This window comes from Gymnoscopelus microlampas (genome assembly GCF_963454915.1).
Source record: "Gymnoscopelus microlampas genome assembly, chromosome: 7".
Lineage (NCBI taxonomy): Eukaryota > Metazoa > Chordata > Actinopteri > Myctophiformes > Myctophidae > Gymnoscopelus > Gymnoscopelus microlampas.
Window position 1 is genome coordinate 31,661,665 of NC_139944.1, and position 12,173 is coordinate 31,673,837.

At 41.3% G+C, this 12,173-nt stretch overlaps 1 long non-coding RNA gene across 1 annotated transcript; it reads right to left on the bottom strand.

Annotated features, from left to right (window-relative positions):
* Positions 1 to 4,869: 4,869 nt before the first annotated feature.
* On the bottom strand, positions 4,870 to 8,698 carry LOC311048962. The gene is made up of 4 exons (XR_014601143.1): positions 8,568 to 8,698; positions 7,269 to 7,371; positions 5,479 to 5,562; positions 4,870 to 5,028 (listed from the first exon to the last, which is right to left on the bottom strand). It is a non-coding gene; the product is annotated as an uncharacterized lncRNA (long non-coding RNA).
* Between the last annotated feature and the right edge of the window lie 3,475 nt (positions 8,699 to 12,173).

The window sequence follows — 12,173 nt, forward strand, 5'->3', positions numbered from 1 at the left end:
GCGTGATGGTGTCTTGGGCCGTGGTGGTACTGCAGGCTCCACTTGCGGCTTGCCTGAAAGGCCCTCCTAAAAGGCTCAAGTATGAGCAGCGTGAGCAACATGACGTGTTACCATAAAACAACAGCCTACGAGAGCATGCAGTTGGACCCATCTTAGAGAATGGTCTTCAAGCTTTTAAACGCAGAGTTCATAGACATCTCCTGACCACCCCTCACATTGGCTGTTGAGCTGCAGTGAACTGTATGATACTATATTACATACAGTATATCATATATTAAACAAATGTAACAGTAATATTGCAGAGGTTATACTGCACAGATTATTGTAAACTAGACCATACCCGTGGGGGGATATGCGCGCATGATCTGGCAACCCGGGAGCCAGCGAACACAAAAGCGCTAATAAACAGCTGAGATTTCGTGTACTCGGAAAACGGGCTTTGCTGTTAGGTGCACATGGTAATGGTCACACACACACAGATCCGTAAGATTTTTTTCTGTGTACACGCGTGTAAGTCCTTTAAGTTTAAGCATGTTGTCTGTGTGTGTGTGTGTGTGTGTGTGTGTGCTTGAGGCAGGCGAGGCAGGCGGCAACAACACTGTAACAGAGTGGGTGTGTGGATTCGACGCATGCGCAGTTTGATCTCCCGTTGTTTTTCTAAAACGCTAATAAACAGCTGAGATTTGATGAAATTGAGAAACGGGCTTCCCAGTTGCGTTCAGATCGTAATGGTCAATGGCTGTGTGCAAATTCAGATCAATTGCTCCAGCCAGTGAGGAGAACCGGGCGCACAGTTTTGGTCTCACCACCGTCGGTCGGTCGGTCGACCACAGAGGTTTGTCAAATTATAGGAGGATAGATAGATGCTTGACTTGGTAGGTGCAAATAGCACAAATCAAATAAGTGGTGTACGGTATGCAGCACTGGATAAGCAGTTCCTTAAACTCTTGGGGACAAAGTGTACAAGAGAACCATTTGTTTAGTGTATTCTTCAAAATACATGTTGAAACGTAATGGTATCAATATGTCAATTGTGTTATACTGTAATGGTCACAATGTCTCCAGAGTTTGATTACAAAGGCCACTGTAGCCTAAATGAATGAAGTGAAATGTATTCTCTCCTTGAGACTGTGGTTCTTGTCTCAAGGTACTTTTTTGGTAAATTTTGCACTTATTTAGTGCTCCCCATTATGCATTAAAAACCTCTGTCTTGCTTTTATAATACTGTATGGTGGTTTATCCTGCGCTCACTGACACGTTTTACCAACCTTGGTGGATATGGCAATAAACTATTGACTCTTGAATCATAAATCTAGCACTTCAAAAACTACAATACTGGCCATACATCAAAAAAACCAAACAGCTGTAACATTTCTTCTGTAACTTTTTGAATAAAAGAAAAAGCAATCGCTCCACAATATCACCCCATGCCACTGTAAGCTAGCAGTATGCATCAAACTGCCGGCAAGGTTCTATTACATAGGTGCCCACACTGTGTAATTTTTTGCCTTGGGATCCAGGCTTACTATGATATCAAAGTATTTCAAACAACAGGACAGCCCCAACCAAAAATAAGGCCCCCACAACTATTTGTTTTATTAATTTTGTTTGGACTCTTACAAAAGCAGTGGCTTATACCCCTGGCATTGTGAGGAAGGTTGTATACATCTTAATGGTCAGAGTTGCTCCAGAGTTCTATTACAGAGGCTATTGTATAACAGCCAAGAGCAGTAATATACCCTGAATGATGGGCAATTGAGCTGGTCATTTTTAAGAAAGATGTTATCACCTACCCCTCTTAATATACTGTTTAAAGAACTCTTCATTTCAGGATAGAGATATGAAGCTCAAGAACAAATGCGTGTACCAAACACAGTATACTGTATGCATGTGGTCTAAGCTGTAAATCTCCTATTTGATCTATTATAATGATGAATTACATTTATGGACATATACAAGTATTACACCAGTGTTTTACACACATTTAAACACAGTTTATACACAGTAATCACAGCGCAGAGGCCATCCATCAAATTCAATCGGCATGCAGTGCTTTCCCGTGAAAGTGTAAAAAGTCAGACAGCACAGTGTCGCTGAGGGTAAAAACCCTATTTGCCGCACTTTTATGGCCATGAATCAGGTACCTCAGCCCTGGGTGTGACAGCATCATAATTGCTGAGTGCGCGTGTCTGCCTTGGTGTGTGGGTGGACTCGGTGTGTGGGACCATCGGGAGCCATAGTCCCTGCACAGCACAGCAGTAACACTTTGTCTGTGTGTGTGTGTGTGTGTGTGTGTGTGTGTCCCTGCAAGCGAGCCTGCACGGGGCCCGTAAGGGGCCACTTAGGGCTGGCTTAAGGGCCCACCGTGGGCTGCCCACACAGGGCCCCAGGGGGCTTGCTCATTGGCAAAGTGTGGGCCCCTAAGTGCTGGCCCTGCATGGGCAGCCCTCACTTAGCCCTCACATGCCTACAGTGGCCCCGCATTGGCCCACTTGGGGCTATGAATAAGCAGCCCTCACTTAGCCCTCCGGAAGCCCCATTAAACTATAACCTCAAAATAACTATATTCTATTAATCTAAAATGTACTAAACTAAGATCTGCATTGTAAAGAAAAAATACAATAGTTGTTCATTGAATGGTTTATTTTCGGCTTTTGTTTACAACAAATCAAAACACACTTGTGTGGACTTACAAAAAGAAAAAAAATCACAAATGTATACATATTCAAAGTCAGCTCACACACAAAATCCAAACTCCAAATAGTCAAAGGGATTCAAATCAATGATTAAATATAATACAGAACAAATATAAAACATTGGCAAATATAAAACCAGTGTAACCTTTCCTTTCTTAGTCTCCAGACTAAGGCGGAACTGAATCAAGTTCAATTCCACAGCCGAAATTAATACTTGCGTCGGTCTCCGCCTATTAACTTTGGGGTAGAACCCACTTGTATCTTTTATTACTATTTCCCTGTTGCACAATGGTGAATGAACGGTCTCTTTTCTTCAGGCACTGTTAGTTTATTATAACTCCAGCAACATCAAACACGTTTCAAGTTCACTTCACTTCCTCAACTTATACAATAGACAAATGCATACAACATACATACATACATAATACACAATACATACAACATACAATAACCCTTCTCTCACCCCAACCAAATCCTATTGTCACAGACTCCTCTTAAAGGTGACATTTTTTACAATTTTACAACACTACCCCCACTATGGATGGCAATGTATCACAATTCCACTCCATCAGTGCAGTTACAATGTAGCATACTTCACCAACATCTCAGCAGATAACATGGCCCAAGGCAGACTTGGCTTTTTTTTTAGGTAAGGCTACATTGGTAGACTTAGCAAAGTGGGCATATTATGAATCAACTATAAAACAGATTACACCAGTGGTCACTGAACATATACTGGATAGGCATGCTGCACCTCTCTGTTCACCTGCTATTCATTTCAAGTAACATACAAATAATTCAATTCAATTCAATCTTTATTTCAGACTCAAGGTCCATATCACAGACAGCATGACACATACACAACGATAAAAGCAAATAACTCTGTTCAGGTTCAGAATAGCAAAGTATGAGAGTAACCATTTGTTTGTACATACTGTGCAATCCACAAGTCCTTTCCCCCCTACCTAAGGAGTTCTGGGTAGACTACCATCACTCCTGGTGAGATCAGGGCATCATTCTTGCCCCTTTTCAGCAAATAACTCACCACTAACTATGTTTTTATTTTAAACAGTTCAGTTCAGTCTGTCACCCACTCCCCAACCTCCAGTCACCTGTCAACGGCGAGTCCCCTATACCACCGGCCAGCCTTGAGACTTGATTCTTGAGTAAATTCTGCAAAACTGACAGGAATTCCACAATGTTTCTTCTTGTACTCCTCACAACCTGCCCAGTCCTTTCTCATGGCTGAATTCATCTGGAAATATATAAAAATAAATATTTTATGTGTGTGTGTGTGTGTGTGTGTGTGTGTGTGTGTGTGTGTGTGTGTGTGTGTGTGTGTGTGTGTGTGTGTGTGTGTGTGTGTGTGTGTGTGTGTGTGTGTGTGCATACATATATACATACAGTGCCTTGAGATTCAAAAATTGATGAAATTAATTGTTTTACTCAAAATTCTCCACACTATACCCCATAATGACAAAATAAAAACATATGTTTTTGATTATTTTCCGACATTCACAGTTAACTGTGGGACCTGATAGAGACATGTGTGTGCCTTCTGTGTGTCAGATCAATTTTATTTACCATAGGCAGACTCCAATCAAGTTATAGAAACATCTCAAGGATGATCAGTGCAAACAGGATGCACCTCAGCTTAACTTTGAGTGTCATAGCAAAGGGTGTGAATACTTATGCACATGTGATTTTGTCTTTTTTTTTTTAGAGGTGCAACCGCTCCTATAAGAGGGTTTAGGACCCATCCGTGGTGAATTTTTTTTTCAGTCGTGAAAATGTGTCTTTCGCTGTGACGCCATGCTGTGGAAAACACGCCCATAGGCTGATAATCTTCACACCCAGTGTGAAGTGCTGTGATTGGCTAGCAAGATGCATGATGAAATGAATAACTCATAAATATCACCGCTCACTTCACACTGGGTGTGATTATGTTTTATTCATTTGCCATGACATCTTAAACATCTATTTTATTTTGTCATTATGGGGTATAGTCTGGAGAATGTTGAGTAACATTTTTTAATAAGGCTGTAACATTGTATGTACACTGTATGTGCAAGCAGAGTGTGTGTGTGTGTGTGTGTGTGTGTGTGTGTGTGTGTGTGTGTGTGTGACACACTCTAACATATTTATACTTTTACCTAAGTATTCATTGTCAAAGCTTACTCTTCCACTGGGGCCTCACTGCTAGCTGGCAGACTGTGATAGGGCTCCTTTTGTCCACCCGCTCTGTCACTTGAATTACGCAGCCACACCCTAATCTCCTTCTCAACATCGGAATCCTGAGGACTTGGATGAATGCGTTACTTTCTTACAGCCTCTGAAACATAAAAACAAATAGGCTTATATGAAACAATAATTTGTGTAGGAAGCAATTTCTTATTCGTTGCTGTCGGGCAGAAACCTTGTATCAACATCCTTTAATCTTTTTTTGTTTCGTTTTTGTAAATGAAAGCTCTACTTCGTCATACAACATGTAAACCCTCTGTTAATTTAACTAGTATAATCCAATGGACACAAATAGTCCATTTGGGTTACTTGTTAACTACAGATTTTACAATGGAAGCTGCCATTCTTAGGTTACCTGTTAAAGTGTGTTGTGTGGGAAGCTACTCCAAGTGATTCATTCAACATTATGGTAGTCCTGAAAAAATCTAACACTTTGTTTGCAGACATAAACATACATAAACCATGCTAAATCCAGATGTGACGTGTGTGGGCATTCCTGTCCATGATGTATCTATGTATCTATTGGTGTTATCAAACATACCTGCTGCTGATAGAGAGCGTCTCACAGCAGGGGGTACGGCCACAGGTGAAGGACAGCTTGCAGGTGGAAGGTGGCTCACACTCCCTGTGGGCAAATGATGGTGTATGTCAGCGGATGTCCAAACACATTTTTCAAAGAGGGACATATAAGAAAATATGAAAATACTTTAGGGTCGACTGCATCTCCTGTCATACTGCACCTTTGGACCATGATTAAATCACATACAAATGCATCACATTACAACTATTTCATTTAACTACAGTGCGACATCAATAGCCGTTTGTCAAATGTAAATTTGACAAACGGCTGTACTGTATGCATGCACTGTGTTGCTATTTTATTTACAGTCCAATAAATTATCTTTCTTCAAATGGCTGTGTAGTCAAACGTAACCAGGTGTGAAAACGTCTTTACAATTTTGTTTAATAGAGCACCGAAGTCTGACGTCACTGCCAGTAGAGGGCGCTGTTCCAGGGTTTGTGGCTTTATTTTTTATGTTGAAATCCCCATTTGGGAATCTTAGATCACGTCATATAAGAACTGTGTTCCAAACATAAACACACCACCCTGGCGTTTTTTGTCAGGGGGGTGGCTCTGCATCGTTTATGATATTCATTCATATTTGATACAGCCTGTTTCTGGCGAAAATGGAATTAAAGGTAGGGTAAGTGATTTGCTTTGGTTGAAATAAGTGTTAAATAGCTCTATATTCTGATAGTACTCATTGCTATAGAGTGTTTGTTCAGTTAAAGGAATCTTTTTTTAAAGGAATCTCTCCAGCTCTTTATTAAACACAAAATACATTTTCGTCTCAGTTTTAGTTTCATTTCCAATTTTTTCCAATCAGGATAGAGAACTCAATCAGGATATAGATTAAACAAGTGAAATTTGAAGTGATGACAATAAGAAATGAGCAGAAAAAAATGGAACTGGAACACTATAAAAATGAAGCTTAAAAATGGGTACTTTCTCCTGATTGGCTGAGATTTTGACACCTACCTAAAAATGTATTTTCTGTTTATTAAAGAGCTGGAGAGACGGGGAGACTCCTGTTACTGAAAAAACACTCTATAGCAATGATTACTATCAGAATATAGTGATTTAACCTTTCAACAAAATACTTTTTGTTTTAACCAAAAAATATCACTTACCCTACCTTTAATTCTGCCTTAAAAGTCTTAAGAACTACTACTTCCGGGTCTGAAATCACTGTCCCCACAGCAGCCGCGTTCATGGGAAATGTAGTCTTTGGGTTGTTTGACTCGTTTCTAGTGTTTATATTGTGTTACTCTTTGGGTAAATGTGTACATTTACACCTTCAGTCAATGCTTCATATCCATATGAGTAAAAACACCAGGGTGGTGTGTTTATTTTTGGAACACAGTTCTTATATGAAGCGATCTAAGATTCCCCAATGAAGATATCAATACAAAAAGTAAAGCCATGAACCTGCGGAATGCACTCTCTACTGGCAGTGACGTCAGGACTTCGGTGCTCTATAGAAATGGCATTTCTTTCAGTTAGGAATTCTTACACATTCTGCTGAGAAATAGCCTATCTGCCCAAACTAATTTCAATACACCATCATGTCAATGTATGAATTAGGCTGCAAGCCTATGGAGTTATGGAGGGTATGGGGCTGGGCTGTGTAGTTTAACTTAAAAAAAGGGTCCAAATCCTTCTATTTTTTTTCAAGCGTTTGTTTTAAAAGAGCCGATCTACAAGCCCATTTTCAAATAGCCAATGTATATGAGGTTAAAGTGCCTAGACCGAAGCTATACCAATCTTACCTGCTGACAGTTTGGACACCAGACAGACAGACGGACGGGCGGACGACTCAAGGTGGTCAACAATGCAGTCTCTCACATACAGGCGGTGGTCAAATAAGACTCCCTGTGCACAAATGATGGATTTATTGAGCATTGAAGGATCTACAACAGTGGCTCTCAAATGTCAAGCATTATATCCATGCATTCAGACCATGCACATTTTGTCAATATATCAACAACAAGCTAAGGCAGGGGTCTTCAACGTTTTTAAAATGTCTTATATACAAATATGGTATAATTATGTAGGCCTATAGTGTGATTCATGTGTATAAACATACCATGTTATTGTGCATTCAATACTAAGCAATTAAAATAATAGATAGATTAATATATTCATGCTTTTAATTCAAACATACATGTACGAGGTACAGTGAGTATTACTACATTGTCACCTGCAGTATTTGACATGAGCGAGGAGAGCTTTGTACAGAATGTGCCATAAACCTTTAACACATGGACACTCCCTTTAGGTATGAATATATATACACATACCAAGGGTGGCTATGTACCCAATGTGAATACTATCAACAATATGTCAATTGCACAATAATCATGTATACAAGCTATTCAAAAATAGATACAATTTCGCGGACCCCTGCAGTACCTCCGTGGACCCCCTTGGGGTCGCGGACCCCTGCAGTACCTCCGTGGACCCCCTAGGTAGGGGTCGCGGACCCCTGCAGTACCTCCGCGGACCCTCTAGGGGTCGCGGACCCCCTGTTGAAGACCTCTGTCTAAGTTTTCATTTTATTTGTGCTCTTTCTCACACACACAGAGAGAGAGAGAGAGAGAGAGAGAGAGAGAGAGAGAGAGAGAGAGAGAGAGAGAGAGAGAGAGAGAGAGAGAGAGAGTGTGTGTGTGTGTTAGACACATTAGCTAAACATTAGCCTATACTATTCTACTGAAATGATATCTGAATTTGCTAAATGTACTCAAATACAACCCCAACACAACATCACACTTAAACTATAACACATATTTGCTGTTAAACATAATTATTAATAATTAAAAACTCACCTTATAGGCAAGCAGTAGGCTAGTAGTAGCCTATATTATAAATTATATTGTATATCCCGCTATCATTTCTTGAAATTATTGTCATAAAATCCCTTTATCAAGACAAATTAAATCGCTAAACAACGTGTCGTGATCATAGAGTTGGGTGGTGGTGACTCCAGACAACAGTTGTTATCAATAACCTACAGTAACAGTAGTAGGCTAAAGTCTACATAAATAGTATTTCTGTGTGTCAACACTCACCTAAAATGTCTGCTTCTTCTTCTTTCTTTTATCTTCTCTGAAGTCGGTTAATAATTATTTGAATGAAACCAAAGGTACGCAATTTGTCTAACTGTATTTAGAAGTGAGAGCGCAGCTCGAGTCGCTCGAGCGTTTCATTCTCCCCGCTCTCACTGTTGCCAGATTCTGTGAGAGAAATAAGCAGCCAGGTCTATGAAAATAAGCCTTAACCCTACATTGGCTATTTGAAAATAGCCGATCTACAAGCTCACAGTGCGTCGCATTTGCAACACGTTGTGAGCTTGTAGGTCTGCTATTTTCAAAAAGAAAAAGTTAAATATATTTGTAATATTATTTGAAACAGATGGGGGTCTGCGGAAAAATGCATTAATTTGGGCATCCTTGACATGCAGATGTTTGAGAACTGGTTTAAACAATAAATAAAAATGGAAGCAAGCCCAAATAACTACACTTTAGAAACAAACCCCCAAAAAAGCAACCAACTTAACTACCAATATTTACAAGCAACTTCACAGAAAAACAAGCCCAAAGTCGCTTATAATAAGCAGATATGGCAACACGGTTCACAACCCAGAATGCATTGCGTGTAAAAAACAACAACAGATCTACAAGCTCACAACGCGTTGAATGGCGACCAGATGTAGATCTGTAGATCTGTTCATTTTAGTAACCATAGCACCGGTCTGTTTTGGCATTCAGGAAGTTGCCATATGAAGTAAATAAGTTATTGGATGCATTTTGTCATAATAACAATAATAATAATAATTATTATTATTATAATTAATATAATAATAATAATAATAATAATAAGTATTATTATTATTATTATGATTATTATTCAATATATTATTTATGTCACATCACAAGAAAAGGACAAGATATGTAAAATTAAATTTAAAAATATATAATAATATATACTGTATATATATACTGGGGGGGGGGCAATTGTAATGGAAGAAAATCTTCACAGTCTAATGTTGGCAGGTATGATGACTCCCCGGGATCCAAACTAGTTAAAATAGTAGATCTGAAAGCTCACCACGCGTCCCGGGCTTGTAGATCTGCTATTTTCAAGGCGTTTTTTTTTATTAATTGATGTAATTTCGTCGATTTTTTTATGTATTAATGAAATTATTTTGATACATTTTTGATTTTAGTATTTTTATTGATGAAGATTTTAGATTTTTGAAATTGCTTGGAAGATTTTAGATTTTTGAAATAATAATATAATATATTTTTGTAGGAAACGGAAAAAAGGGATCTTTCCTCGTGACCCATAAAAATGTGTCCATGACCCACAAATGGGTCCCCACCCACTGTTTGGGAAACAGTGATCTAACCCAGTGGTTCTCAACCCTTTCAGGCTGCGACCCCCCAAAATAATCATATTTGAACTGGGGACCCCCCACCCTGATAAGCACTTGGAATGTAGGAGTTGATGCATTACGTTTAGTTAAGACTTTATTGTGAAAATAGCAGATCTTCAAGCTTGTAGATCTGCTATTTTCAAAATGTTTGCCTCTTTCTGATATTATTTGACAATTTGGCCAATGTTTGACCATTTTTTATAGTATAACGTTTGTTGATTACTTTTGATGCAGTAATGTTCATTTTTTTAAGGTATTAAAAAGGTCTTAAAGGTCCTTAAATTGTCACTTCACTATCATCTGGGGACCACCCCAAATCATGTGGGGATCCCCCTGGGGGTCTCGACCCACATGTTGAGAATCACTGATCTAACCAAACTTGACCAGCTGCTAAGCTGGTCTGTCCAGTGTCCAGCCATCTGACCAGCTAAGTCCAGCTGCTAAGCTGGTCTTTGCTGGTCTGTCCAGTGTCCAGCCATCTGACCAGCTAAGTCTAGCTGGTAAGCTGGTCTTTGCTGGTCAGTCCACCCATTTGACCAGCAAAGACCAGCTACCAGCTTGGCTTTGCTGGTCAGTCCAGCCAGCCAGCTGGCTGACCAGCAAAGACCAGCAGAATCCAGCTTAGTGCCCAGCTAACCAATTACACTGACACACCAGCCTGACCAGCCTGGCCAGCTTGTCCAGCCTGGTATACCATCTAAACCAGCTTAAGACCAGCCAAGACCAGCTAATACCAGCTAAAACCAGCTAAAACCAGCAACCATCATAAGCTGGTTTGTGCTGTTTTTTTCAGCAGGGTTAGAAGACTAGGATGAGTGGCTGCATGTAGATTCAGATAGACAGGCGGAGTGATATGTGAGGCTCCAGGCTCTAGTCTATACAGTGAAATGTTGTAGAAAGTGGAGTGATATGCTGTGTTCTAGAAAAAAAACACACCCTGTGTGAAGTGAGTGGTGCCTTGCTTAGCTTGGCTAACATGTTCAATCAGCCAAGCTAACATGTCCAACGTTAGCTTGGCTGATGGCACTGATGTCACTTTGAAACATGTAAACAATGTTTCAAAGTGACACACCTATTTATAGGGCTCTATTTCGTCATGCGTCTCGCTAGCCAATCAAAGCACACCCTTTCAACATATTGTCACGTGTCGCGTGATGCTTGACCAATGTTAGCTTGGTGGACACACGGACATACAGACATACATACATACATACGGACACACAGACAAAGCCAGATATAGGAGTGGTTGCCTTCGGCACCACTCAAAAAATAGTTCCAAGTTCAAGAAAAGAGCGTCAAATGATGTGGGAATGTAATATGGGCTGCCCACACTAAAAACGCATGGGGCCCAAAGGTACAAATCTGCTCTTGGCCCTGAACGGACAGACCCACACTGGCCCACTATGGGCTAGCCCCAGCTCAGCCCCAAGTGTGGGCTGCCCACAGCAAGCCCACGGTGAGACCACAGCTGTGGGCATCACCTGGGCAAACCCGCGATGGGCCTGTGCAGGCTTGGTGCGGGCTTGGCATAGCCCTCACTGCCCACACATAGCCTGCATGGGCCCCACAGGGGCTCGCTTGCAGGGGTGTGTGTGTGTGTGTGTGTGTGTGTGTGTGTGTGTGTGTGTGTGTGTGTGTGTGCGTGCGTGCGTGCGTGCGTGCGTGCGTGCGTGCGTGCGTGCGTGCGTGCGTGCGTGCGTGCGTGCGTGCGTGCGTGCGTGGTGCGTGCGTGCGTGCGTGCGTGCGTGCGTGCGTGCGTGCGTGCGTGCGTGCGTGCGTGCGTGCGTGCGTGTGTGCGTGCAGAGCCCGACATTAATCTAGCACCCAACAGATCCTCTGGGGCTAAACTCGGTCGAAGGACCGATACTATTCACACGGCGTGTATGTGTGTTTGAGGAGAAAAAAGTGAGAAAGATACATTGAAAAAGCAGGGACTGAGAAATACAGAGGGGTGTGTGTGTGTGTGTGTGTGTGTGTGTGTGTGTGTGTGTGTGTGTGTGTGTGTGTGTGTGTGTGTGTGTGTGTGTGCATGCCTGCGTGCCTGCCTGTGTGCGTGCATTTTATAGAGAGAATTATACAGGGTCAGTGCTGGGTCAGGTCACTGACAGGTCAGCAAGACATGAAAACAGCTCCCTGCTCATCTCAGCTCAGCCTGGCTGAAGGCCAAACACAGGCAGGCTTGTATAGTACCGTCAAAACATCAGGGCACTGTGAGGGTATTCGGGGATAGTGCCACTAG